Below are 26,743 nucleotides of genomic sequence, written 5' to 3'. Positions count from 1 at the left end.
CGTCTACTCGCCCGTTTCTCCTGCTGTAAAGACTCAAACCTTAATCAGTCGTTGGTCTTGTCTTAGATTCAGGAGCCGTATGTCTATCCCATGCATGTTTAATACCCTCACCTTAATAACATCACTCATCCTAGGATAACTTTTCACTTCCAGCATTATAGATATTACCTATTGCTACTTAGACTCAGGTATCGTCTTCTCCCATGTGCTCCTTTTTGTATTTACATAAAACATTTTCCCCAGTATGTCCCAATATCTAACAAATCAAGTTAAAAAAAGAAAGGAACAGAAACAAAATTTTCTTAAAAGGCCTTTATAAATGTATCCCATACATGTGTTTGTACATACATGTAGATTGAACATGAGGTCTATGTAGGTGACTGTACACAACATATGCCAGGGTCGGCACGCTTAGATGGTGGAATTAAATGCCATAGTAATATGAGGAAAAACTCACATGGAGAAAATATATTTTATATTTATTTGAGGGACTTTGAGAGGTGAGATTGCACCTGTGACATGATCTTGACATGTTGGTAGTTACGCTGACAAGCTGCTCTACCACGCATGTATGGATATGTGGTTGGCCCTCCTGAGCCTGCTTTGCCAACGACTTGTCTCATTTGTGGTTGGAACTGAAATGATTTAGGCCCCGCCCACTTGATTCAGCCACGCCTATTATTGCATCATCTGCCTGTTTGTCTCGCTGGCTACACCATGGAGTCCAACACCATCATCCTACACTGACCTCCACCAGAGGATTTTCATGTTATCTGTAAACTGAACTTCCAATTTAACGTGTCAATAAAATTCTGTTAACATTTAGTATAGTTCATGCTGTTTATTTAAAAATATTATTATTTCCCACAAATAACGTATGATATTTAGCAATTATCAGTTAATGTTCTAAGATAACGGGTCAGTTTAATTTGATCAAGGGCAATATCAACTTACTGAGAGCAACAGCTACATTTGGAACGTTGGAACCAATGGAATGTTCTATCAGGTCTATCACCATAGCAACCATAGGAATGGTCTAAGCAGAAGAACCAGGTCAATGGTTGCCATGGTGATAAGATCAACATTGAAACTTTGCACCAAAAAGGAATCATTTTGTTTTCCGTGTATTCTGCGCGACTTTTCAAGCCAGAAATGAAACGGAACCGAAATATCCATTTATGAAATATTACTTTTTACCTTTTGGTTTTTTTTTTATTAAACAAAAATCCATTTCTGTAAGATTAAGCCAGGCTTTAAGGGACTTGTCTCATTTGTGGTTGGAACTGAAATGATTTAGACCCCGCCCACTTGATGCAGCCACGCCCACTATTGCATCATCAGCCTCTGTGATGTCATCATAGGAGGTTATATAAAGCAGGTGAAACTCAGACACTTCTCATTGCTCAGCAGAGCAGGCGAGTGAGAAGATGTTAGATACTCTTCTGATAATCGTGGGGTGCCTCTGCACCTTCACGATGCTTTTATTACTTGTTGGATTTGGAAAACGTAGTGGAGGACGAAAGGCAAATGAAGCCGACCTCTACCTAGAGATTATGTTCGCAATCGAACGCACAAACCACACCATGTTCCAGATACAGACCATAACGGGTCAGTTTAATTTGATCAACGTACTGAGAGCAACTGCTACATTTGGAACGTTGGAACCAATGGAATGTTCTATCAGTTCTATCACCATAGCAACCATAGGAATGGTCTAAGCAGAAGAACCAAGTCAATGGTTGCCACGGTGATAAGATCAACATTGAAACTTTGCACCAAAAAGGAATCATTTTGTTTTCTGTGTATTCTGTGCGACTTTGGAAGCTAGAAATGAAACAGAACCGAAATATCCATTTATGAAATCTTACTTTTTACCTTTTGGAGGTTTTTTCTAAACAAAAATCCATTTCAGCAAGATGAAGCCGGGCTTTAAGTGACTTACTTAAAATTGAAATTGATGTTTTAGCTAACTGAAGACTATTTAAAATTATGAAGCGTGGCAGTTAACGCCGTGATGACTCCATTAAAAACTATATCAGCCAATCAAACATTTTCAGGGGGAGTCTTGTTTTTTTCGAGAGGCTCCAACCGTTCCTTGGCCTCCCCTTATAGACTTTTTACGTAAAAAGTGTGTGTGTGTGTGTGTAACAGAACATATACACGTCACAAATTGCATGCATTCTTTTTTCCTTTTGCTACATCATACAGCATAATATACAGAATTATGCTTTCATTATTTTGCTACATTGTAGCGGTTAACAGGTGACTCTGTGAAGCCACAATGTTGAACAAATATGATACAAAGGGTCTCAAAGCAACGCATAGCGCATTTTGCTCTTTTAAATCTAATGTTATAGAATCATGGAACCTGCCGACAGATCGGCCCCATTCGGCCCCCGTCTACTCGCCCGTTTCTCCTGCTGTAAAGACTCAAACCTTAATCAGTCGTTGGTCTTGTCTTAGATTCAGGAGCCGTATGTCTATCCCATGCATGTTTAATACCCTCACCTTAATAACATCACTCATCCTAGGATAACTTTTCACTTCCAGCATTATAGATATTACCTATTGCTACTTAGACTCAGGTATTGTCTTCTCCCATGTGCTCCTTTTTGTATTTACATAAAACATTTTCCCCAGTATGTCCCAATATCTAACAAATCAAGTTAAAAAAAGAAAGGAACAGAAACAAAATTTTCTTAAAAGGCCTTTATAAATGTATCCCATACATGTGTTTGTACATACATGTAGATTGAACATGAGGTCTATGTAGGTGACTGTACACAACATATGCCAGGGTCGGCACGCTTAGATGGTGGAATTAAATGCCATAGTAATATGAGGAAAAACTCAAATGGAGAAAATATATTTTATATTTATTTGAGGGACTTTGAGAGGTGAGATTGCACCTGTGACATGACCTTGACATGTTGGTAGTTACGCTGACAAGCTGCTCTACCACGCATGTATGGATATGTGGTTGGCCCTCCTGAGCCTGCTTTGCCAACGACTTGTCTCATTTGTGTTTGGAACTGAAATGATTTAGGCCCCGCCCACTTGATTCAGCCACGCCTATTATTGCATCATCTGCCTGTTTGTCTCGCTGGCTACACCATGGAGTCCAAGACCATCATCCTACACTGACCTCCACCAGAGGATTTTCATGTTATCTGTAAACTGAACTTCCAATTTAACGTGTCAATAAAATTCTGTTAACATTTAGTATAGTTCATGCTGTTTATTTAAAAATATTACTATTTCCCACAAATAACGTATGATATTTAGCAATTATCAGTTAATGTTCTAAGATAACGGGTCAGTTTAATTTGATCAACGTACTGAGAGCAACAGCTACATTTGGAACGTTGGAACCAATGGAATGTTCTATCAGGTCTATCACCATAGCAACCATAGGAATGGTCTAAGCAGAAGAACCAGGTCAATGGTTGCCATGGTGATAAGATCAACATTGAAACTTTGCACCAAAAAGGAATCATTTTGTTTTCCGTGTATTCTGCGCGACTTTTCAAGCCAGAAATGAAACAGAACCGAAATATCCATTTATGAAATATTACTTTTTACCTTTTGTTTTTTTTTTATTAAACTAAAATCCATTTCTGTAAGATTAAGCCAGGCTTTAAGGGACTTGTCTCATTTGTGGTTGGAACTGAAATGATTTAGACACCGCCCACTTGATGCAGCCACACCCACTATTGCATCATCAGCCTCTGTGATGTCATCATAGGAGGTTATATAAAGCAGGTGAAACTCAGACACTTCTCATTGCTCAGCAGAGCAGGCGAGTGAGAAGATGTTAGATACTCTTCTGATAATCGTGGGGTGCCTCTGCACCTTCACGATGCTTTTATTACTTGTTGGATTTGGAAAACGTAGTGGAGGACGAAAGGCAAATGAAGCCGACCTCTACCTAGAGATTATGTTCGCAATCGAACGCACAAACCACACCGTGTTCCAGATAGAGACCATAACGGGTCCGTTTAATTTGATCAACGTACTGAGAGCAACTGCTACATTTGGAACGTTGGAACCAATGGAATGTTCTATCAGTTCTATCACCATAGCAACCATAGGAATGGTCTAAGCAGAAGAACCAAGTCAATGGTTGCCACGGTGATAAGATCAACATTGAAACTTTGCACCAAAAAGGAATCATTTTGTTTTCTGTGTATTCTGCGCGACTTTGGAAGCTAGAAATGAAACAGAACCGAAATATCCATTTATTTATGAAATCTTACTTTTTACCTTTTGGAGGTTTTGTTTTTTTAAACAAAAATCCATTTCAGCAAGATTAAGCCGGGCTTTAAGTGACTTACTTAAAATTGAAATTGATGTTTTAGCTAACTGAAGACTATTGAAAATTATGAAGCGTGGCAGTTAACTCCGTGATGACTCCATTAAAAACTATTTCAGCCAATCAAACATTTTCAGGGGGAGTCTTGTTTTTTTCGAGAGGCTCCAACCGTTCCTTGGCCTCCCCTTATAGACTTTTTACGTAAAAAGTGTGTGTGTGTGTGTGTGTGTGTAACAGAACATATACACGTCACAAATTGCATGCATTCTTTTTTCCTTTTGCTACATCATACAGCATAATATACAGAATTATGCTTTCATTATTTTGCTACATTGTAGCGGTTAACAGGTGACTCTGTGAAGCCACAATGTTGAACAAATATGATACAAAGGGTCTCAAAGCAACGCATAGCGCATTTTGCTCTTTTAAATCTAATATTATAGAATCATGGAACCTGCCGACAGATCGGCCCCATTCGGCCCCCGTCTACTCGCCCGTTTCTCCTGCTGTAAAGACTCAAACCTTAATCAGGCGTTGGTCTTGTCTTAGATTCAGGAGCCGTATGTCTATCCCATGCATGTTTAATACCCTCACCTTAATAACATCACTCATCCTAGGATAACTTTTCACTTCCAACATTATAGATATTACCTATTGCTACTTAGACTCAGGTATTGTCTTCTCCCATGTGCTCCTTTTTGTATTTACATAAAACATTTTCCCCAGTATGTCCCAATATCTAACAAATCAAGTTAAAAAAAGAAAGGAACAGAAACAAAATTTTCTTGAAAGGCCTTTATAAATGTATCCCATACATGTGTTTGTACATACATGTAGATTGAACATGAGGTCTATGTAGGTGACTGTACACAACATATGCCAGGGTCGGCACGCTTAGATGGTGGAATTAAATGCCATAGTAATATGTGGAAAAACTCAAATGGAGAAAATATATTTTATATTTATTTGAGGGACTTTGAGAGGTGAGATTGCACATGTGACATGATCTTGACATGTTAGTAGGTACGCTGACAAGCTGCTCTACCACGCATATATGGATATGTGGTTGGCCCTCCTGAGCCTGCTTTGCCAACGACTTGTCTCATTTGTGGTTGGAACTGAAATGATTTAGGCCCCGCCCACTTGATTCAGCCACGCCTATTATTGCATCATCTGCCTGTTTGTCTCGCTGGCTACACCATGGAGTCCAAGACCATCATCCTACACTGACCTCCACCAGAGGATTTTCATGTTATCTGTAAACTGAACTTCCAATTTAACGTGTCAATAAAATTCTGTTAACATTTAGTATAGTTCATGCTGTTTATTTAAAAATATTATTATTTCCCACAAATAACGTATGATATTTAGCAATTATCAGTTAATGTTCTAAGATAACGGGTCAGTTTAATTTGATCAAGGGCAATATCAACGTACTGAGAGCAACAGCTACATTTGGAACGTTGGAACCAATGGAATGTTCTATCAGGTCTATCACCATAGCAACCATAGGAATGGTCTAAGCAGAAGAACCAGGTCAATGGTTGCCATGGTGATAAGATCAACATTGAAACTTTGCACCAAAAAGGAATCATTTTGTTTTCCGTGTATTCTGCGCGACTTTTCAAGCCAGAAATCAAACGGAACCGAAATATCCATTTATGAAATATTACTTTTTACCTTTTGTTTTTTTTTATTAAACAAAAATCCATTTCTGTAAGATTAAGCCAGGCTTTAAGGGACTTGTCCCATTTGTGGTTGGAACTGAAATGATTTAGACCCCGCCCACTTGATGCAGCCACGCCCACTATTGCATCTGTGATGTCATCATAGGAGGTTATATAAAGCAGGTGAAACTCAGACACTTCTCATTGCTCAGCAGAGCAGGCGAGTGAGAAGATGTTAGATACTCTTCTGATAATCGTGGGGTGCCTCTGCACCTTCACGATGCTTTTATTACTTGTTGGATTAGGAAAACGTAGTGGAGGACGAACGGCAAATGAAGCCGACCTCTACCTAAAGATTATGTTCGCAATCGAACGCACAAACCACACCATGTTCCAGATACAGACCATAACGGGTCAGTTTAATTTGATCAACGTACTGAGAGCAACTGCTACGTTTGGAACGTTGGAACCAATGGAATGTTCTATCAGTTCTATCACCATAGCAACCATAGGAATGGTCTAAGCAGAAGAACCAAGTCAATGGTTGCCACGGTGATAAGATCAACATTGAAACTTTGCACCAAAAAGGAATCATTTTGTTTTCTGTGTATTCTGCGCGACTTTGGAAGCTAGAAATGAAACAGAACCGAAATATCCATTTATGAAATCTTACTTTTTACCTTTTGGAGGTTTTTTTTTAAACAAAAATCCATTTCACCAAGATTAAGCCGGGCTTTAAGTGACTTACTTAAAATTGAAATTGATGTTTTAGCTAACTGAAGACTATTTAAAATTATGAAGCGTGGCAGTTAACGCCGTGATGACTCCATTAAAAACTATTTCAGCCAATCAAACATTTTCAGGGGGAGTCTTGTTTTTTTCGAGAGGCTCCAACCGTTCCTTGGCCTCCCCTTATAGACTTTTTACGTAAAAAGTGTGTGTGTGTGTGTGTGTGTAACAGAACATATACACGTCACAAATTGCATGCATTCTTTTTTCCTTTTGCTACATCATACAGCATAATATACAGAATTATGCTTTCATTATTTTGCTACATTGTAGCGGTTAACAGGTGACTCTGTGAAGCCACAATGTTGAACAAATATGATACAAAGGGTCTCAAAGCAACGCATAGCGCATTTTGCTCTTTTAAATCTAATGTTATAGAATCATGGAACCTGCCGACAGATCGGCCCCATTCAGCCCCCGTCTACTCGCCCGTTTCTCCTGCTGTAAAGACTCAAACCTTAATCAGTCGTTGGTCTTGTCTTAGATTCAGGAGCCGTATGTCTATCCCATGCATGTTTAAAACCCTCACCTTAATAACATCACTCATCCTAGGATAACTTTTCACTTCCAGCATTATAGATATTACCTATTGCTACTTAGACTCAGGTATTGTCTTCTCCCATGTGCTCCTTTTTGTAACAAATCAAGTTAAAAAAAAGAAAGGAACAGAAACAACATTTTCTTAAAAGGCCTTTATAAATGTATCCCATACATGTGTTTGTACATACATGTAGATTGAACATGAGGTCTATGTAGGTGACTGTACACAACATATGCCAGGGTCGGCACGCTTAGATGGTGGAATTAAATGCCATAGTAATATGAGGAAAAACTCAAATGGAGAAAATATATTTTATATTTATTTGAGGGACTTTGAGAGGTGAGATTGCACCTGTGACATGATCTTGACATGTTGGTAGTTACGCTGACAAGCTGCTCTACCACGTATGTATGGATATGTGGTTGGCCCTCCTGAGCCTGCTTTGCCAACGACTTGTCTCATTTGTGGTTGGAACTGAAATGATTTAGGCCCCGCCCACTTGATTCAGCCACGCCTATTATTGCATCATCTGCCTGTTTGTCTCGCTGGCTACACCAAGGAGTCCAAGACCATCATCCTACACTGACCTCCACCAGAGGATTTTCATGTTATCTGTAAACTGAACTTCCAATTTAACGTGTCAATAAAATTCTGTTAACATTTAGTATAGTTCATGCTGTTTATTTAAAAATATCATTATTTCCCACAAATAACGTATGATATTTAGCAATTATCAGTTAATGTTCTAAGATAACAGGTCAGTTTAATTTGATCAAGGGCAATATCAACGTACTGAGAGCAACAGCTACATTTGGAACGTTGGAACCAATGGAATGTTCTATCAGGTCTATCACCATAGCAACCATAGGAATGGTCTAAGCAGAAGAACCAGGTCAATGGTTGCCATGGTGATAAGATCAACATTGAAACTTTGCACCAAAAAGGAATCATTTTGTTTTCCGTGTATTCTGCGCGACTTTTCAAGCCAGAAATGAAACAGAACCGAAATATCCATTTATGAAATATTACTTTTTACCTTTTGTTTTTTTTTTTAGTAAACAAAAATCCATTTCTGTAAGATTAAGCCAGGCTTTAAGGGACTTGTCTCATTTGTGGTTGGAACTGAAATGATTTAGACCCCGCCCACTTGATGCAGCCACGCCCACTATTGCATCATCAGCCTCTGTGATGTCATCATAGGAGGTTATATAAAGCAGGTGAAACTCAGACACTTCTCATTGCTCAGCAGAGCAGGCGAGTGAGAAGATGTTAGATACTCTTCTGATAATCGTGGGGTGCCTCTGCACCTTCATGATGCTTTTATTACTTGTTGGATTTGGAAAACGTAGTGGAGGACGAAAGGCAAATGAAGCCGACCTCTACCTAGAGATTATGTTCGCAATCGAACGCACAAATCCACACCATGTTCCAGATACAGACCATAACGGGTCAGTTTAATTTGATCAACGTACTGAGAGCAACTGCTACGTTTGGAACGTTGGAACCAATGGAATGTTCTATCAGTTCTATCACCATAGCAACCATAGGAATGGTCTAAGCAGAAGAACCAAGTCAATGGTTGCCACGGTGATAAGATCAACATTGAAACTTTGCACCAAAAAGGAATCATTTTGTTTTCTGTGTATTCTGCGCGACTTTGGAAGCTAGAAATGAAACAGAACTGAAATTTTCATTTATGAAATCTTACTTTTTACCTTTTGGAGGTTTTTTTTTTAAACAAAAATCCATTTCAGCAAGATTAAGCCGGGCTTTAAGTGACTTACTTAAAATTGAAATTGATGTTTTAGCTAACTGAAGACTATTTAAAATTATGAAGCGTGGCAGTTAACGCCGTGATGACTCCATTAAAAACTATTTCAGCCAATCAAACATTTTCAGGGGGAGTCTTGTTTTTTTCGAGAGGCTCCAACCGTTCCTTGGCCTCCCCTTATAGACTTTTTACGTAAAAAGTGTGTGTGTGTGTGTGTGTAACAGAACATATACATGTCACAAATTGCATGCATTCTTTTTTCCTTTTGCTACATCATACAGCATAATATACAGAATTATGCTTTCATTATTTTGCTACATTGTAGCGGTTAACAGGTGACTCTGTGAAGCCACAATGTTGAACAAATATGATACAAAGGGTCTCAAAGCAACGCATAGCGCATTTTGCTCTTTTAAATCTAATGTTATAGAATCATGGAACCTGCCGACAGATCGGCCCCATTCGGCCCCCGTCTACTCGCCCGTTTCTCCTGCTGTAAAGACTCAAACCTTAATCAGTCGTTGGTCTTGTCTTAGATTCAGGAGCCGTATGTCTATCCCATGCATGTTTAATACCCTCACCTTAATAACATCACTCATCCTAGGATAACTTTTCACTTCCAGCATTATAGATATTACCTATTGCTACTTAGACTCAGGTATTGTCTTCTCCCATGTGCTCCTTTTTGTATTTACATAAAACATTTTCCCCAGTATGTCCCAATATCTAACAAATCAAGTTAAAAAAAGAAAGGAACAGAAACAAAATTTTCTTAAAAGGCCTTTATAAATGTATCCCATACATGTGTTTGTACATACATGTAGATCGAACATGAGGTCTATGTAGGTGACTGTACACAACATATGCCAGGTTCGGCACGCTTAGCTGGTGGAATTAAATGCCATAGTAATATGAGGAAAAACTCAAATGGAGAAAATATATTTTATATTTATTTGAGGGACTTTGAGAGGTGAGATTGCACCTGTGACATGATCTTGACATGTTGGTAGTTACGCTGACAAGCTGTTCTACCACGCATGTATGGATATGTGGTTGGCCCTCCTGAGCCTGCTTTGCCAACGACTTGTCTCATTTGTGGTTGGAACTGAAATGATTTAGGCCCCGCCCACTTGATTCAGCCACGCCTATTATTGCATCATCTGCCTGTTTGTCTCGCTGGCTACACCATGGAGTCCAAGACCATCATCCTACACTGACCTCCACCAGAGGATTTTCATGTTATCTGTAAACTGAACTTCCAATTTAACGTGTCAATAAAATTCTGTTAACATTTAGTATAGTTCATGCTGTTTATTGAAAAATATTATTATTTCCCACAAATAACGTATGATATTTAGCAATTATCAGTTAATGTTCTAAGATAACGGGTCAGTTTAATTTGATCAAGGGCAATATCAACGTACTGAGAGCAACAGCTACATTTGGAACGTTGGAACCAATGGAATGTTCTATCAGGTCTATCACCATAGCAACCATAGGAATGGTCTAAGCAGAAGAACCAGGTCAATGGTTGCCATGGTGGTAAGATCAACATTGAAACTTTGCACCAAAAAGGAATCATTTTGTTTTCCGTGTAGTCTGCGCGATTTTTCAAGCCAGAAATGAAACAGAACCGAAATATCCATTTATGAAATATTACTTTTTACCTTTTGTTTTTTTTTTTATTAAACAAAAATCCATTTCTGTAAGATTAAGCCAGGCTTTAACCCCTTCAGGACCGGGATTTTTAAGCTAGGGTGTTGCTAAAGGACCGGAGCCGTTTTTGTGTTTTTGCCATGTCTTTCTTCAACTGTAATTTCTCTCTTATCAATTGGTGCACCCACACAAATCATATATTGTTTTTTTCAGCACAAGTAGGGCTTTCATTTGAAACCATATTAAGCTGGGTAGTACATTGTTTTATTTGAAATAAACTGGAAAAAGTGGTGAAAAAATGAAAAAAACGCATTTTTTTACAGTTTTGTATACATACAAATTGTACACACATTGAACAAATGGGAAAAATTGATCCCAAATATATTCATTAAGTTGTCCTGATTTGGAAACCACCCAACATGGCCAGGATTTTTATCTATTTTGACCAGTATAAGGCAAATATTGCAAGGCATGCATCACGTTTTTGAAATGTAATTTTTTTCAAATTTGGCATGGTAGTCTAATAACTACAATAGTTGTCACAGATACTGATTATCCCCCCAAAATTATATGTTTATGAACAGTAGATAAGTCAAGGTGTACAACTAGGGTCATTTTGACACTTTTCAAACAGGGATTTTATGGCCAATTGCTGCCAAATTTTGAGGTATTTTTATATTTTTTTGGTTTTTTTGCATATGTTGCAATGTTGCTTTAGATTTTATATTATATTTTGTATAGAATATGTGCAACTGCAGAAAAAAACACCAAATTGTGTTCACCAACATCCCCCGGTTCCAACAAGGCCTCACATGCATGGTTCATGCAATTTTTGAGGAAGCTATGAGGGCAAAACTGGAACATGCGCATTTTTGTTTTCACATTTGGAATTTTCAGAAATTGGTTTCCTGGGCCCATATCCCATTTGGGACATTTTGGAAGCCCCCCAATGTAAATTACCCCATAAAAGTATATATTTATGAACAGTAGACAAGTCAAGGTGTTCAACTAGGGTAGTTTTGACAGTTTTCAGTTAGCCATTTCTTCACTGATGTCTGCCAAACTTCACAGGGAAATAATTTTATTGCGTTTTTAACGCATACATTTCAATGTTGCACTGAATTTCTTGCACACCATAAGTGCAACAGTGGAAGAAAACAGCACATTTTGTTCACCAACATCCCATGAGTCCAACAAGGCCTCACATGCATGGTTCATGCATTTTTTGAGGAAGCTATGAGGGCAAAACTGGAACATGTGCATTTACATTTTTTTAAATATTTTTTTTATCAGATTACTTGTAAGTGACAGGTTTAGGCCGCTGACATCAATCAGGGAGACCGATCAATAATCAGCGACTTAAAATGTCACCGACAAGTGATCAGGTAATAATTATGATATTTTCATTTATTAATAATTTGTGTTTTTTCATAATTACCCTAGATGACCTCTCTCTTTGTAGAGCAGGGTCATCCGTGGGCTGCCATAATGATCCGATCACTCCTATTGGCCAGGAGCGATCTGATCAGCCCAGCATTTGACCTGGAAGCACCCTGGACTTTCAGGTCAGTGCTGTTATTTTTTTTATTATTATTATTATTTTATTAATTTTTTTTTATTAATTGTTTTTAATTATTATTATTTTTTTTTTTACATTTTTTTTAACTCTTTCAATGCTGATGCTCCATTGGAGCACAGCATTGACTGATATTTAGTCCCCACAAGCTTGTGGGGACTAATATTAACCCCTGCAATGCTGCGATGGGGGTCATACACAATCGCAGCATTGAAGGGGTTAATTGAGGAAGAGGGGGGTAGGGGTTAACTGAGGAAGGGTGGGGGTGGGGGGGCTGGTCTCCACACTCATGTGGAGACCAAAGAACCCTGTCTCCCTGTCCCTGAAGCTGCCTCTGGCAGCTGGGACACAATCTCCCATAGACTGGAGATTGTAGGGGAGGAGTCTCTCTGATCAGTCCTACAGGACTGATCAGAGGACTTCTGGGGGCTCGTTTTTGCTGTTGCTGGTCTGCCTGGTTTCCAGGCAGACCACCAGCAGCAGAGCCCCCACAAAACGGGAATTAACCCCTTCAATGCTGCAATTGCGTCATTCAATGCCGCGATCGCGGCATTGAAGGGGTTAACGCTGCACTGACGCTCTCATGGAGCGATCAGGCAGCAGGGGGGTGTTGGATCAGGCCCCCACACTTGTGTGGGGACCCATTCAACACCCCCCCCCTTCCCTGAAGCTGCCTGTGGCAGCTGAAACCGCGATTGCAGATTTTTCTGCAATCGCTGTTTCTGCCTACAAAATCACTCCGTGGGAGTGATCGTAGGCTTGGGGGCGGGTTTAGAGAGGCTGTGCTGTCTGCCCAGGACTCCTGGGCAGACAGCAGCAGCAGCGCCTCCACGATCACCGCGATCGTGGTGATGTGGGGGCGTTTTTTGGAGGAGACGTACCTGGTACGTCCCGGTCTACCGGTGACCAGTAACCAGGAAGTACCAGGTACGTCCCGGTGCTGAAGGGGTTAAGGGACTTGTCTCATTTGTGGTTGGAACTGAAATGATTTAGACCCCGCCCACTTGATGCAGCCACGCCCACTATTGCATCATCAGCCTCTGTGATGTCATCATAGGAGGTTATATAAAGCAGGTGAAACTCAGACACTTCTCATTGCTCAGCAGAGCAGGCGAGTGAGAAGATGTTAGATACTCTTCTGATAATCGTGGGGTGCCTCTGCACCTTCATGATGCTTTTATTACTTGTTGGATTAGGAAAACGTAGTGGAGGACGAAAGGCAAATGAAGCCGACCTCTACCTAGAGATTATGTTCGCAATCGAACGCACAAACCACACCATGTTCCAGATACAGACCATAACGGGTCAGTTTAATTTGATCAACGTACTGAGAGCGACTGCTACGTTTGTAACGTTGGAACCAATGGAATGTTCTATCAGTTCTATCACCATAGCAACCATAGGAATGGTCTAAGCAGAAGAACCAAGTCAATGGTTGCCACGGTGATAAGATCAACATTGAACCTTTGCACCAAAAAGGAATCATTTTGTTTTCTGTGTATTCTGCGCGACTTTTGAAGCTAGAAATGAAACAGAACCGAAATATCCATTTATGAAATCTTACTTTTTACCTTTTGGAGGTTTTTTTTTTAAAAAAAATCCATTTCAGCAAGATTAAGCCGGGCTTTAAGTGACTTACTTAAAATTGAAATTGATGTTTTAGCTAACTGAAGACTATTTAAAATTATGAAGCGTGGCAGTTAACTCCGTGATGACTCCATTAAAAACTATTTCAGCCAATCAAACATTTTCAGGGGGAGTCTTGTTTTTTTCGAGAGGCTCCAACCGTTCCTTGGCCTCCCCTTATAGACTTTTTACGTAAAAAGTGTGTGTGTGTGTGTAACAGAACATATACACGTCACAAATTGCATGCATTCTTTTTTCCTTTTGCTACATCATACAGCATAATATACAGAATTATGCTTTCATTATTTTGCTACATTGTAGCGGTTAACAGGTGACTCTGTGAAGCCACAATGTTGAACAAATATGATACAAAGGGTCTCAAAGCAACGCATAGCGCATTTTGCTCTTTTAAATCTAATGTTATAGAATCATGGAACCTGCCGACAGATCGGCCCCATTCGGCCCCCGTCTACTCGCCCGTTTCTCCTGCTGTAAAGACTCAAACCTTAATCAGTCGTTGGTCTTGTCTTAGATTCAGGAGCCGTATGTCTATCCCATGCATGTTTAATACCCTCACCTTAATAACATCACTCATCCTAGGATAACTTTTCACTTCCAGCATTATAGATATTACCTATTGCTACTTAGACTCAGGTATTGTCTTCTCCCATGTGCTCCTTTTTGTATTTACATAAAACATTTTCCCCAGTATGTCCCAATATCTAACAAATCAAGTTAAAAAAAGAAAGGAACAGACACAAAATTTTCTTAAAAGGCCTTTATAAATGTATCCCATACATGTGTTTGTACATACATGTAGATTGAACATGAGGTCTATGTAGGTGACTGTACACAACATATGCCAGGGTCGGCACGCTTAGATGGTAGAATTAAATGCCATAGTAATATGAGGAAAAACTCAAATGGAGAAAATATATTTTATATTTATTTGAGGGACTTTGAGAGGTGAGATTGCACCTGTGACATGATCTTGACATGTTGGTAGTTGCGCTGACAAGCTGCTCTACCACGCATGTATGGATATGTGGTTGGCCCTCCTGAGCCTGCTTTGCCAACGACTTGTCTCATTTGTGGTTGGAACTGAAATGATTTTGGCCCCGCCCACTTGATTCAGCCACGCCTATTATTGCATCATCTGCCTGTTTGTCTCGCTGGCTACACCATGGAGTCCAAGACCATCATCCTACACTGACCTCCACCAGAGGATTTTCATGTTATCTGTAAACTGAACTTCCAATTTAACGTGTCAATAAAATTCTGTTAACATTTAGTATAGTTCATGCTGTTTATTGAAAAATATTATTATTTCCCACAAATAACGTATGATATTTAGCAATTATCAGTTAATGTTCTAAGATAACGGGTCAGTTTAATTTGATCAAGGGCAATATCAACGTACTGAGAGCAACAGCTACATTTGGAACGTTGGAACCAATGGAATGTTCTATCAGGTCTATCACCATAGCAACCATAGGAATGGTCTAAGCAGAAGAACCAGGTCAATGGTTGCCATGGTGATAAGATCAACATTGAAACTTTGCACCAAAAAGGAATCATTTTGTTTTCCGTGTATTCTGCGCGACTTTTCAAGCCAGAAATGAAACGGAACCGAAATATCCATTTATGAAATATTACTTTTTACCTTTTGTTTTTTTTTTAGTAAACAAAAATCCATTTCTGTAAGATTAAGCCAGGCTTTAAGGGACTTGTCTCATTTGTGGTTGGAACTGAAATGATTTAGACCCCGCCCACTTGATGCAGCCACGCCCACTATTGCATCATCAGCCTCTGTGATGTCATCATAGGAGGTTATATAAAGCAGGTGAAACTCAGACACTTCTCATTGCCCAGCAGAGCAGGCGAGTGAGAAGATGTTAGATACTCTTCTGATAATCGTGGGGTGCCTCTGCACCTTCACGATGCTTTTATTACTTGTTGGATTAGGAAAACGTAGTGGAGGACGAACGGCAAATGAAGCCGACCTCTACCTAAAGATTATGTTCGCAATCGAACGCACAAACCACACCATGTTCCAGATACAGACCATAACGGGTCAGTTTAATTTGATCAACGTACTGAGAGCAACTGCTACGTTTGGAACGTTGGAACCAATGGAATGTTCTATCAGTTCTATCACCATAGCAACCATAGGAATGGTCTAAGCAGAAGAACCAAGTCAATGGTTGCCACGGTGATAAGATCAACATTGAAACTTTGCACCAAAAAGGAATCATTTTGTTTTCTGTGTATTCTGCGCGACTTTGGAAGCTAGAAATTAAACAGAACCGAAATATCCATTTATGAAATCTTACTTTTTACCTTTTGGAGGTTTTTTTTTAAACAAAAATCCATTTCACCAAGATTAAGCCGGGCTTTAAGTGACTTACTTAAAATTGAAATTGATGTTTTAGCTAACTGAAGACTATTTAAAATTATGAAGCGTGGCAGTTAACGCCGTGATGACTCCATTAAAAACTATTTCAGCCAATCAAACATTTTCAGGGGGAGTCTTGTTTTTTTCGAGAGGCTCCAACCGTTCCTTGGCCTCCCCTTATAGACTTTTTACGTAAAAAGTGTGTGTGTGTGTGTGTGTGTAACAGAACATATACACGTCACAAATTGCATGCATTCTTTTTTCCTTTTGCTACATCATACAGCATAATATACAGAATTATGCTTTCATTATTTTGCTACATTGTAGCGGTTAACAGGTGACTCTGTGAAGCCACAATGTTGAACAAATATGATACAAAGGGTCTCAAAGCAACGCATAGCGCATTTTGCTCTTTTAAATCTAATGTTATAGAATCATGGAACCTGCCGACAGATCGGCCCCATTCGGCCCCCGTCTACTCGCCCGTTTCTCCTGCTGTAAAGACTCAAACCTTAATCAGTCGTTGGTCTTGTCTTAGATTCAGGAGCCGTATGTCTATCCCATGCATGTTTAAAACCCTCACCTTAATAACATCACTCATCCTAGGATAACTTTTCACTTCCAGCATTATAGATATTACCTATTGCTACTTAGACTCAGGTATCGTCTTCTCCCATGTGCTCCTTTTTGTAACAAATCAAGTTAAAAAAAAGAAAGGAACAGAAACAACATTTTCTTAAAAGGCCTTTATAAATGTATCCCATACATGTGTTTGTACATACATGTAGATTGAACATGAGGTCTATGTAGGTGACTGTACACAACATATGCCAGGGTCGGCACGCTTAGATGGTGGAATTAAATGCCATAGTAATATGAGGAAAAACTCAAATGGAGAAAATATATTTTATATTTATTTGAGGGACTTTGAGAGGTGAGATTGCACCTGTGACATGATCTTGACATGTTGGTAGTTACGCTGACAAGCTGCTCTACCACGTATGTATGGATATGTGGTTGGCCCTCCTGAGCCTGCTTTGCCAACGACTTGTCTCATTTGTGGTTGGAACTGAAATGATTTAGGCCCCGCCCACTTGATTCAGCCACGCCTATTATTGCATCATCTGCCTGTTTGTCTCGCTGGCTACACCAAGGAGTCCAAGACCATCATCCTACACTGACCTCCACCAGAGGATTTTCATGTTATCTGTAAACTGAACTTCCAATTTAACGTGTCAATAAAATTCTGTTAACATTTAGTATAGTTCATGCTGTTTATTTAAAAATATCATTATTTCCCACAAATAACGTATGATATTTAGCAATTATCAGTTAATGTTCTAAGATAACGGGTCAGTTTAATTTGATCAAGGGCAATATCAACGTACTGAGAGCAACAGCTACATTTGGAACGTTGGAACCAATGGAATGTTCTATCAGGTCTATCAGGTCTATCACCATAGCAACCATAGGAATGGTCTAAGCAGAAGAACCAGGTCAATGGTTGCCATGGTGATAAGATCAACATTGAAACTTTGCACCAAAAAGGAATCATTTTGTTTTCCGTGTATTCTGCGCGACTTTTCAAGCCAGAAATGAAACAGAACCGAAATATCCATTTATGAAATATTACTTTTTACCTTTTGTTTTTTTTTTTAGTAAACAAAAATCCATTTCTGTAAGATTAAGCCAGGCTTTAAGGGACTTGTCTCATTTGTGGTTGGAACTGAAATGATTTAGACCCCGCCCACTTGATGCAGCCACGCCCACTATTGCATCATCAGCCTCTGTGATGTCATCATAGGAGGTTATATAAAGCAGGTGAAACTCAGACACTTCTCATTGCTCAGCAGAGCAGGCGAGTGAGAAGATGTTAGATACTCTTCTGATAATCGTGGGGTGCCTCTGCACCTTCATGATGCTTTTATTACTTGTTGGATTTGGAAAACGTAGTGGAGGACGAAAGGCAAATGAAGCCGACCTCTACCTAGAGATTATGTTCGCAATCGAACGCACAAATCCACACCATGTTCCAGATACAGACCATAACGGGTCAGTTTAATTTGATCAACGTACTGAGAGCAACTGCTACGTTTGGAACGTTGGAACCAATGGAATGTTCTATCAGTTCTATCACCATAGCAACCATAGGAATGGTCTAAGCAGAAGAACCAAGTCAATGGTTGCCACGGTGATAAGATCAACATTGAAACTTTGCACCAAAAAGGAATCATTTTGTTTTCTGTGTATTCTGCGCGACTTTGGAAGCTAGAAATGAAACAGAACCGAAATATCCATTTATTTATGAAATCTTACTTTTTACCTTTTGGAGGTTTTTTTTTTAAACAAAAATCCATTTCAGCAAGATTAAGCCGGGCTTTAAGTGACTTACTTAAAATTGAAATTGATGTTTTAGCTAACTGAAGACTATTTAAAATTATGAAGCGTGGCAGTTAACGCCGTGATGACTCCATTAAAAACTATTTCAGCCAATCAAACATTTTCAGGGGGAGTCTTGTTTTTTTCGAGAGGCTCCAACCGTTCCTTGGCCTCCCCTTATAGACTTTTTACGTAAAAAGTGTGTGTGTGTGTGTGTGTAACAGAACATATACATGTCACAAATTGCATGCATTCTTTTTTCCTTTTGCTACATCATACAGCATAATATACAGAATTATGCTTTCATTATTTTGCTACATTGTAGCGGTTAACAGGTGACTCTGTGAAGCCACAATGTTGAACAAATATGATACAAAGGGTCTCAAAGCAACGCATAGCGCATTTTGCTCTTTTAAATCTAATGTTATAGAATCATGGAACCTGCCGACAGATCGGCCCCATTCGGCCCCCGTCTACTCGCCCGTTTCTCCTGCTGTAAAGACTCAAACCTTAATCAGTCGTTGGTCTTGTCTTAGATTCAGGAGCCGTATGTCTATCCCATGCATGTTTAATACCCTCACCTTAATAACATCACTCATCCTAGGATAACTTTTCACTTCCAGCATTATAGATATTACCTATTGCTACTTAGACTCAGGTATTGTCTTCTCCCATGTGCTCCTTTTTGTATTTACATAAAACATTTTCCCCAGTATGTCCCAATATCTAACAAATCAAGTTAAAAAAAGAAAGGAACAGAAACAAAATTTTCTTAAAAGGCCTTTATAAATGTATCCCATACATGTGTTTGTACATACATGTAGATCGAACATGAGGTCTATGTAGGTGACTGTACACAACATATGCCAGGTTCGGCACGCTTAGCTGGTGGAATTAAATGCCATAGTAATATGAGGAAAAACTCAAATGGAGAAAATATATTTTATATTTATTTGAGGGACTTTGAGAGGTGAGATTGCACCTGTGACATGATCTTGACATGTTGGTAGTTACGCTGACAAGCTGTTCTACCACGCATGTATGGATATGTGGTTGGCCCTCCTGAGCCTGCTTTGCCAACGACTTGTCTCATTTGTGGTTGGAACTGAAATGATTTAGGCCCCGCCCACTTGATTCAGCCACGCCTATTATTGCATCATCTGCCTGTTTGTCTCGCTGGCTACACCATGGAGTCCAAGACCATCATCCTACACTGACCTCCACCAGAGGATTTTCATGTTATCTGTAAACTGAACTTCCAATTTAACGTGTCAATAAAATTCTGTTAACATTTAGTATAGTTCATGCTGTTTATTGAAAAATATTATTATTTCCCACAAATAACGTATGATATTTAGCAATTATCAGTTAATGTTCTAAGATAACGGGTCAGTTTAATTTGATCAAGGGCAATATCAACGTACTGAGAGCAACAGCTACATTTGGAACGTTGGAACCAATGGAATGTTCTATCAGGTCTATCACCATAGCAACCATAGGAATGGTCTAAGCAGAAGAACCAGGTCAATGGTTGCCATGGTGATAAGATCAACATTGAAACTTTGCACCAAAAAGGAATCATTTTGTTTTCCGTGTATTCTGCACGACTTTTCAAGCCAGAAATCAAACGGAACCGAAATATCCATTTATGAAATATTACTTTTTACCTTTTGTTTTTTTTTTATTAAACTAAAATCCATTTCTGTAAGATTAAGCCAGGCTTTAAGGGACTTGTCTCATTTGTGGTTGGAACTGAAATGATTTAGACACCGCCCACTTGATGCAGCCACACCCACTATTGCATCATCAGCCTCTGTGATGTCATCATAGGAGGTTATATAAAGCAGGTGAAACTCAGACACTTCTCATTGCTCAGCAGAGCAGGCGAGTGAGAAGATGTTAGATACTCTTCTGATAATCGTGGGGTGCCTCTGCACCTTCACGATGCTTTTATTACTTGTTGGATTTGGAAAACGTAGTGGAGGACGAAAGGCAAATGAAGCCGACCTCTACCTAGAGATTATGTTCGCAATCGAACGCACAAACCACACCGTGTTCCAGATAGAGACCATAACGGGTCCGTTTAATTTGATCAACGTACTGAGAGCAACTGCTACATTTGGAACGTTGGAACCAATGGAATGTTCTATCAGTTCTATCACCATAGCAACCATAGGAATGGTCTAAGCAGAAGAACCAAGTCAATGGTTGCCACGGTGATAAGATCAACATTGAAACTTTGCACCAAAAAGGAATCATTTTGTTTTCTGTGTATTCTGCGCGACTTTGGAAGCTAGAAATGAAACAGAACCGAAATATCCATTTATTTATGAAATCTTACTTTTTACCTTTTGGAGGTTTTGTTTTTTTAAACAAAAATCCATTTCAGCAAGATTAAGCCGGGCTTTAAGTGACTTACTTAAAATTGAAATTGATGTTTTAGCTAACTGAAGACTATTGAAAATTATGAAGCGTGGCAGTTAACTCCGTGATGACTCCATTAAAAACTATTTCAGCCAATCAAACATTTTCAATTAAAAAATAAATAAATGAAATAAGATAAAAATCAGGAACTGTTACTGGCTTAAACTGAGAAATAAAGATGTTTGGCTCGGAGACGAGAATTACTCTTGTGGTTTTGTATCGGAATGAGCCACGTTTCTGCAAGGTACTTCATTACCTACTTGTAATATACTTCACTGCACTTTATGTTACTGTAATAGACACAGACAATCATTTTTACTGGCTTGATACTTCACATCTAATCCAATAAATCTCTCACTTCCAATATCTGACGCGCGGGGAGAGCGGAATAGAGAAGCTGCTCTGCTGGGATATTTCTAAAGTAACAGAATTTTCAGCAAATCCCGAAACAATGTTTCTAGATATTATCCTTTCCTCCTTCCTTGGAATAACACCACCTGCTCCAAGAGTATGAGTTTTAGAAGGAAACATCTCATCTTCTCCAACAAAGCTTTTACAAAGAGCTCAGAGGCCACCATGGAGAAGCGAAATAGGTCCTGTAGGTCTTGTATAGTTCCGTATATTTCCCTAATATTTGGTCAAAGTTGAGTAGTTTTGAGATGTTTAGAACCTTTGCAGTTGGTGGTTGTCCATCTGACAACTTAGGAGAGCCCTAAAATTTGTCTGTTGTATGAGAACCATGGAGGCCCTAGGGGACCAAAATTCTGGGAGGCTGATCATTTGTATTTCATGTTGAGGATTTTAAGGGTTTATGGTAGGGAGTCGGGAATGTTAAAAAGAGGAGGGGAACGGAGAGGCTGAAGGGCACAACAAGACGCAAAGGAATTAGGGGTCCATTGAAGATGAGACCATCACTGACCAGTGTATAACAGAACATATACATGTCACAAATTTCTTTTTTTCTTGTGCTACATCATACAGGGTAATATCCAGAATTATGCCTTCATTATTGGTACTTCATTTCTTTATTGACTTTTTTAGACTGGTTGTTTTAGTGGACAAAAATATAAAATTCTAAGGATATAAGTAATTATTAAATGCAAATGACGCAGGACGATATATTTTGGGCTTGTGTGACTTTGTTAATGGCTTCACCATGAATGGTAGATTAATGATCTATTTGTTTATCGGGATGAGTTGGAATTAATATCAGAGTCATCTGTAATATGATGAACTACTTTAATTTTTCATTATACATTGTGAGACCGTCCAATAAATCATCTGCACTCTGCGTACAGCGATCACTGCCCGCGTCTGTGGAGGAGTCTCGGAATGGGACCTGTCACGGAAAGGTGTCACATGGTGGAGATGTCTCTCCGGGGTCTAATGTCCAGTTTTAGGGCAAGGCTCAGTAGTAAGACCAGCAGCCAGGAAGTATAGCTGCCAACAGTCCCAACTACTCCGATTGTGCCGTGTCATGGCAGATGTCCTAACTATAGAGGCCGCTTGCAGTTCTGCATGCGCAAACCCCAAATGGAGCTCTAAGTAAACATTGGGAGTTCCAGAGATGGAATGTTTTATGGAAATGTAGGTGTTTTAGCATTAAACATACTGAAAATATATTTAAATAATTTACAATGTACATACCTCCCAACAGTCCCAGACTTCACAGGAAAGTCCTGATTTCTGGGCACTGTCCTGCTTTTGTCATGGACCTGTCAGGGAGATGTTGTGATCGCCACAGACCAGATCAGGGAGCCTTTACAATTAATTGAGGTTGTAGAACAGACCTCCATTGCTGCTGGTCTCCTCATGCCGTTCTGAAACCGAGTGAGGTGAGGATAAGGTAGCTGCTTCTCTGGAGCTACCCACTTCTTCTTGCCCCTCTCCACCTCTTGCGAAGCCCCCCAACACAGATGTCCCACTTTGCACGCCTGTAATGTTAGGGGGTGTGAAAGTAGGGTATCTAGAACAGGTTCAGGTAATAAATCTCCTTTATCTCATGTTTTAGTAATAGATACAAAGTGAATTTTCCCAACGCTAATAACCTCAAGTGCCAGACTTCCAGAATTCTGCTGAATATTTTCATTATGATGAAAATGCCATTATTCTTATTAAAAATCATAATATATTACGCCTTCATCTTCCCTGAACCCAGCGTGTGCACACCCCCCTCTCCGTCATTATATTACTGATGTACGGCACAGTCGGCAAAGTGACCTTTCCATATGTAGGTGCATGCTTTAATCACAAATTGCCCTCCTTGGGGGATTTGTGGAAGAGATCTCGCACCTTAATGTATTTTTAATTGAGTAGCGTGAAGTAATTATGAAATCCCTCATTGTTCAGGTTGTGCGATCGACTGAAGCAAAGAGAATTTATTTAGAAGCCGGATGGACATGCGACCTTCTTGTAACGTGGCCTCAGCGCATTGATCAGTACCTTCACCCCAGAGAGCTTCTGGAGAAGGTTGTGTTGAGGGTATTAAAGTGACCCCTGTAGTCCAAAGACGCTCACACCTCATATCTTTGGCCACCGGTTTGCCAAATAGTTGTTAAAGCTAGCAGTTTAGACCCAGATTACTATATTGACAGATATAGAAGCAAGCTTGGACCGCGCCAGGGGTGAGCCTAGGTTTATTGACCCCTAGTGACAGCAGCCTCCCACACTCTGTAACCAAAACACGCACACACATACTAACACGCAAACTCACTCTAGCACCCACTCATTCTAACAGCGTACACTTACACATACAAACTAACAAATCTCTCCCCTCTCTCTCGCACCACAAACCTTAAGCTCACCCCGACACCATATGCTGACATTCACACATTCATGCTAACACCATACACTTACACACGTACACTCAAACACCATACACACACGCTCACTCTCTCTCTCCCATCATCACTGCTGCTTGCGCAGCTCTCCGCCCCTCTATCTGCACTCTAATTTGTTTCCCCAATACTTGGGAGTAAAAATTCATTTTGGGTCAAAATCCTTATTTATGAGTTAATAGGGGATAGAATGCAAGCTATTTCCTTTAAAGGAACAATTGGTGTTTTTCACAGTTAAGTGACAATGTGCGCGATTCTCTGTCTTAAAATTACTTTTTACTAATCTACATTATTTCACAATCGATCTATTTTTTTTAAAGTTCCATCCTATTTAGTAGAAAAAATAGAAAAAAATCTGACAATGTGACGCGAAATAAGATGCTGGCCGGTACCGCTGTCGGCAAGCGGTTTAAAAGCCCCGTGTTTGACGAACGTGACAAATGAACCGTCGAGCCGGCGCGATCATATAGATTGGCCGGTTTAATGGCTGGAAATCTGAATAGCGCATCCCTGATTAAAGGCCGCATCGACGCGCTATCAATCACAGCGCCTTCTGATTAAGTGGCGCGCCGGTCTTTGTCACTGACTAATGTACTTTTTGGCTGAGAGAAGTCTGATTGCTCCGAGCAATTTCTTAGAATTGATAAGAAAAAAAAAGAAGTCGGAATTATACCTCGGTGTTCCAGACTTCAGCGACGTTCTTTGCACAGGATTAGGCACGGCGGGGGGTTGATTTAACGCCAACTGGAGGCACAGAGTCGTCGGCTAACCCAACAATGGTCGCTCGTACCTCGCAAAAGCAACCGCTTCGTTCGGAGTGCGGATGAAAACACCGCAACGTAATTCCTTGCTTTTCTGAGGAACAGACCCCTGGGGCAGATGTTTACGGATAAAAAAAAAAAGGTCTACGGCGCTTATAAGGTTTTTTTATTGTTTTACATTGAGACGGATTGGGCTGTTTTGACTTGTAGGGTTCTATTCTTTAGTAGTGATGGCTATCAAGGTGTGATGAGCTGCATCTCCGTTACATTAAATCAAACATGTTTAGGTTCTTAATTGAACAGTTTTGTCCCCAAAAATGCATAGAAACATAGATCGTCTAGTCCTGTTATTTTCTTTTATGTACCTGCCAATTGTCCCATGTTTTGTTTGGCCAGTCCCTCTGTCAGTAAAGTGACCTTTTGACATGTTGGCAAGCATGATAAGAATTGAAGCCAGGTCATTTCCAGAGAAATCGAGACAATTTTGAGTCATTCTATGTAGAACAAGAGAAAGATATTATCTTGATTAACCCTCTGAGGGCCCTGCTTGAATGCAACGCATTGCTAAAGAGTTAAACTCACCCTTGGGGTCATTTTGTTCCCCCAAAAAAATTTCACCACATGCTCTGGCCGTGGAAATAAAATGGTGACATTTAATGACAGTTAAAAGTGTCTGGCAATTAACCGTTACGCCGTGGATGCCGCCGTGGATGCCGCCGTCAGATGCTGGAACTTGGCCAGAGCAATACTAATTATCACCCGGGAAGCCTTACTTACTAATCAGCGCTCTATAAAGATTAGTCCGTTTCCTGCTGTCACTTGCCTATTAAATGGCATTTAACAATTCAGCCCTGGCCCTTACAAATATATATTCTTCTTTGAAAACACCCGACCTCTCTTTCATTATGGCCGCTCTGGCAGCGTCCTCCAGCCTTTCAAAATTATTAATTTTGTTTGAGACCGAAATAAAGAAAATTGGATTCTAATGGCTGGGGGGGGGGGGCAATTGCCGATTTCCCTATTATTATTATATAAAAAAACGAAAAAGACTGACTTAATAACATATATTTATATGTATATATATATATACACATTATATATATATTCAAATGTTATATATATATATATATATATATATATATATATATATAAAAATAAGTGTATTCACATTGTAAAATATATATATATATATATATATAAATATACTATAATATACTATAATATTACATTTCACGAGATATAATTACATATTATGTGTGTGTATATGTGCATGTGTATATATATATATATATATATATATATATATATATATATATATATATATATATATATATACACACTCATTACCTCTAGAATTTACTATAAAAAAATTAGATTTGATTAGATTTGTTTGGTTGTGGCAAAAAGAGCATCTTTTAATCAATTTCCTCCCACAATTTCTCACAATGGCTGTCTGACCCAATCCACAGCAATCAGCAGCTTAACAATATGGGAGAGATAACCTAATGAGGAGGAATAATCGTGCAGATCCTGCTTCCATGGTACCCCTAATCTTCCCAGTATGCATCAGACCTCTTCCCGATCCGCCGTTTTTACGTATGTTTTTTGCCTTTGTAGCTTGTTTTATTAGCGATCTGTAATTCAGGAAAGGTGACATGTTTAGACACCTGCCCTTAATGATAAAATAACCGGGGAAAAAAAATTTTTAAGGCTAATTCTAAGTTAATTGCTTATTAGTCTTGGTGGTTAGAAATGTAGCTGCAGGGGGTCTCGCCTGCTGTGGGATCTTAGCCGTCTTCTCCTCTGGGGTAAGAAGGTCACAAGGATGGTGAGGGGACGTAGATAAGACTTTGGAGGCTGCAGGGAGGTTCTCGGCCTCCGTAACGTTGTGAAGGTGCTGGGCGTTGCTGTCGATGGAGTCCATTGAGGTTACTCATCGGGGTGAGGGGTCGTTGGATGACCCGAGTCAAGTGGCCTTCATCGCACTCTTCATCATGTCGCTCTTCATA

This window comes from Spea bombifrons, chromosome 2 (genome assembly GCF_027358695.1).
Source record: "Spea bombifrons isolate aSpeBom1 chromosome 2, aSpeBom1.2.pri, whole genome shotgun sequence".
NCBI classification, from domain to species: domain Eukaryota; kingdom Metazoa; phylum Chordata; class Amphibia; order Anura; family Pelobatidae; genus Spea; species Spea bombifrons.
Note: the sequence above shows the minus strand (reverse complement) of the source record.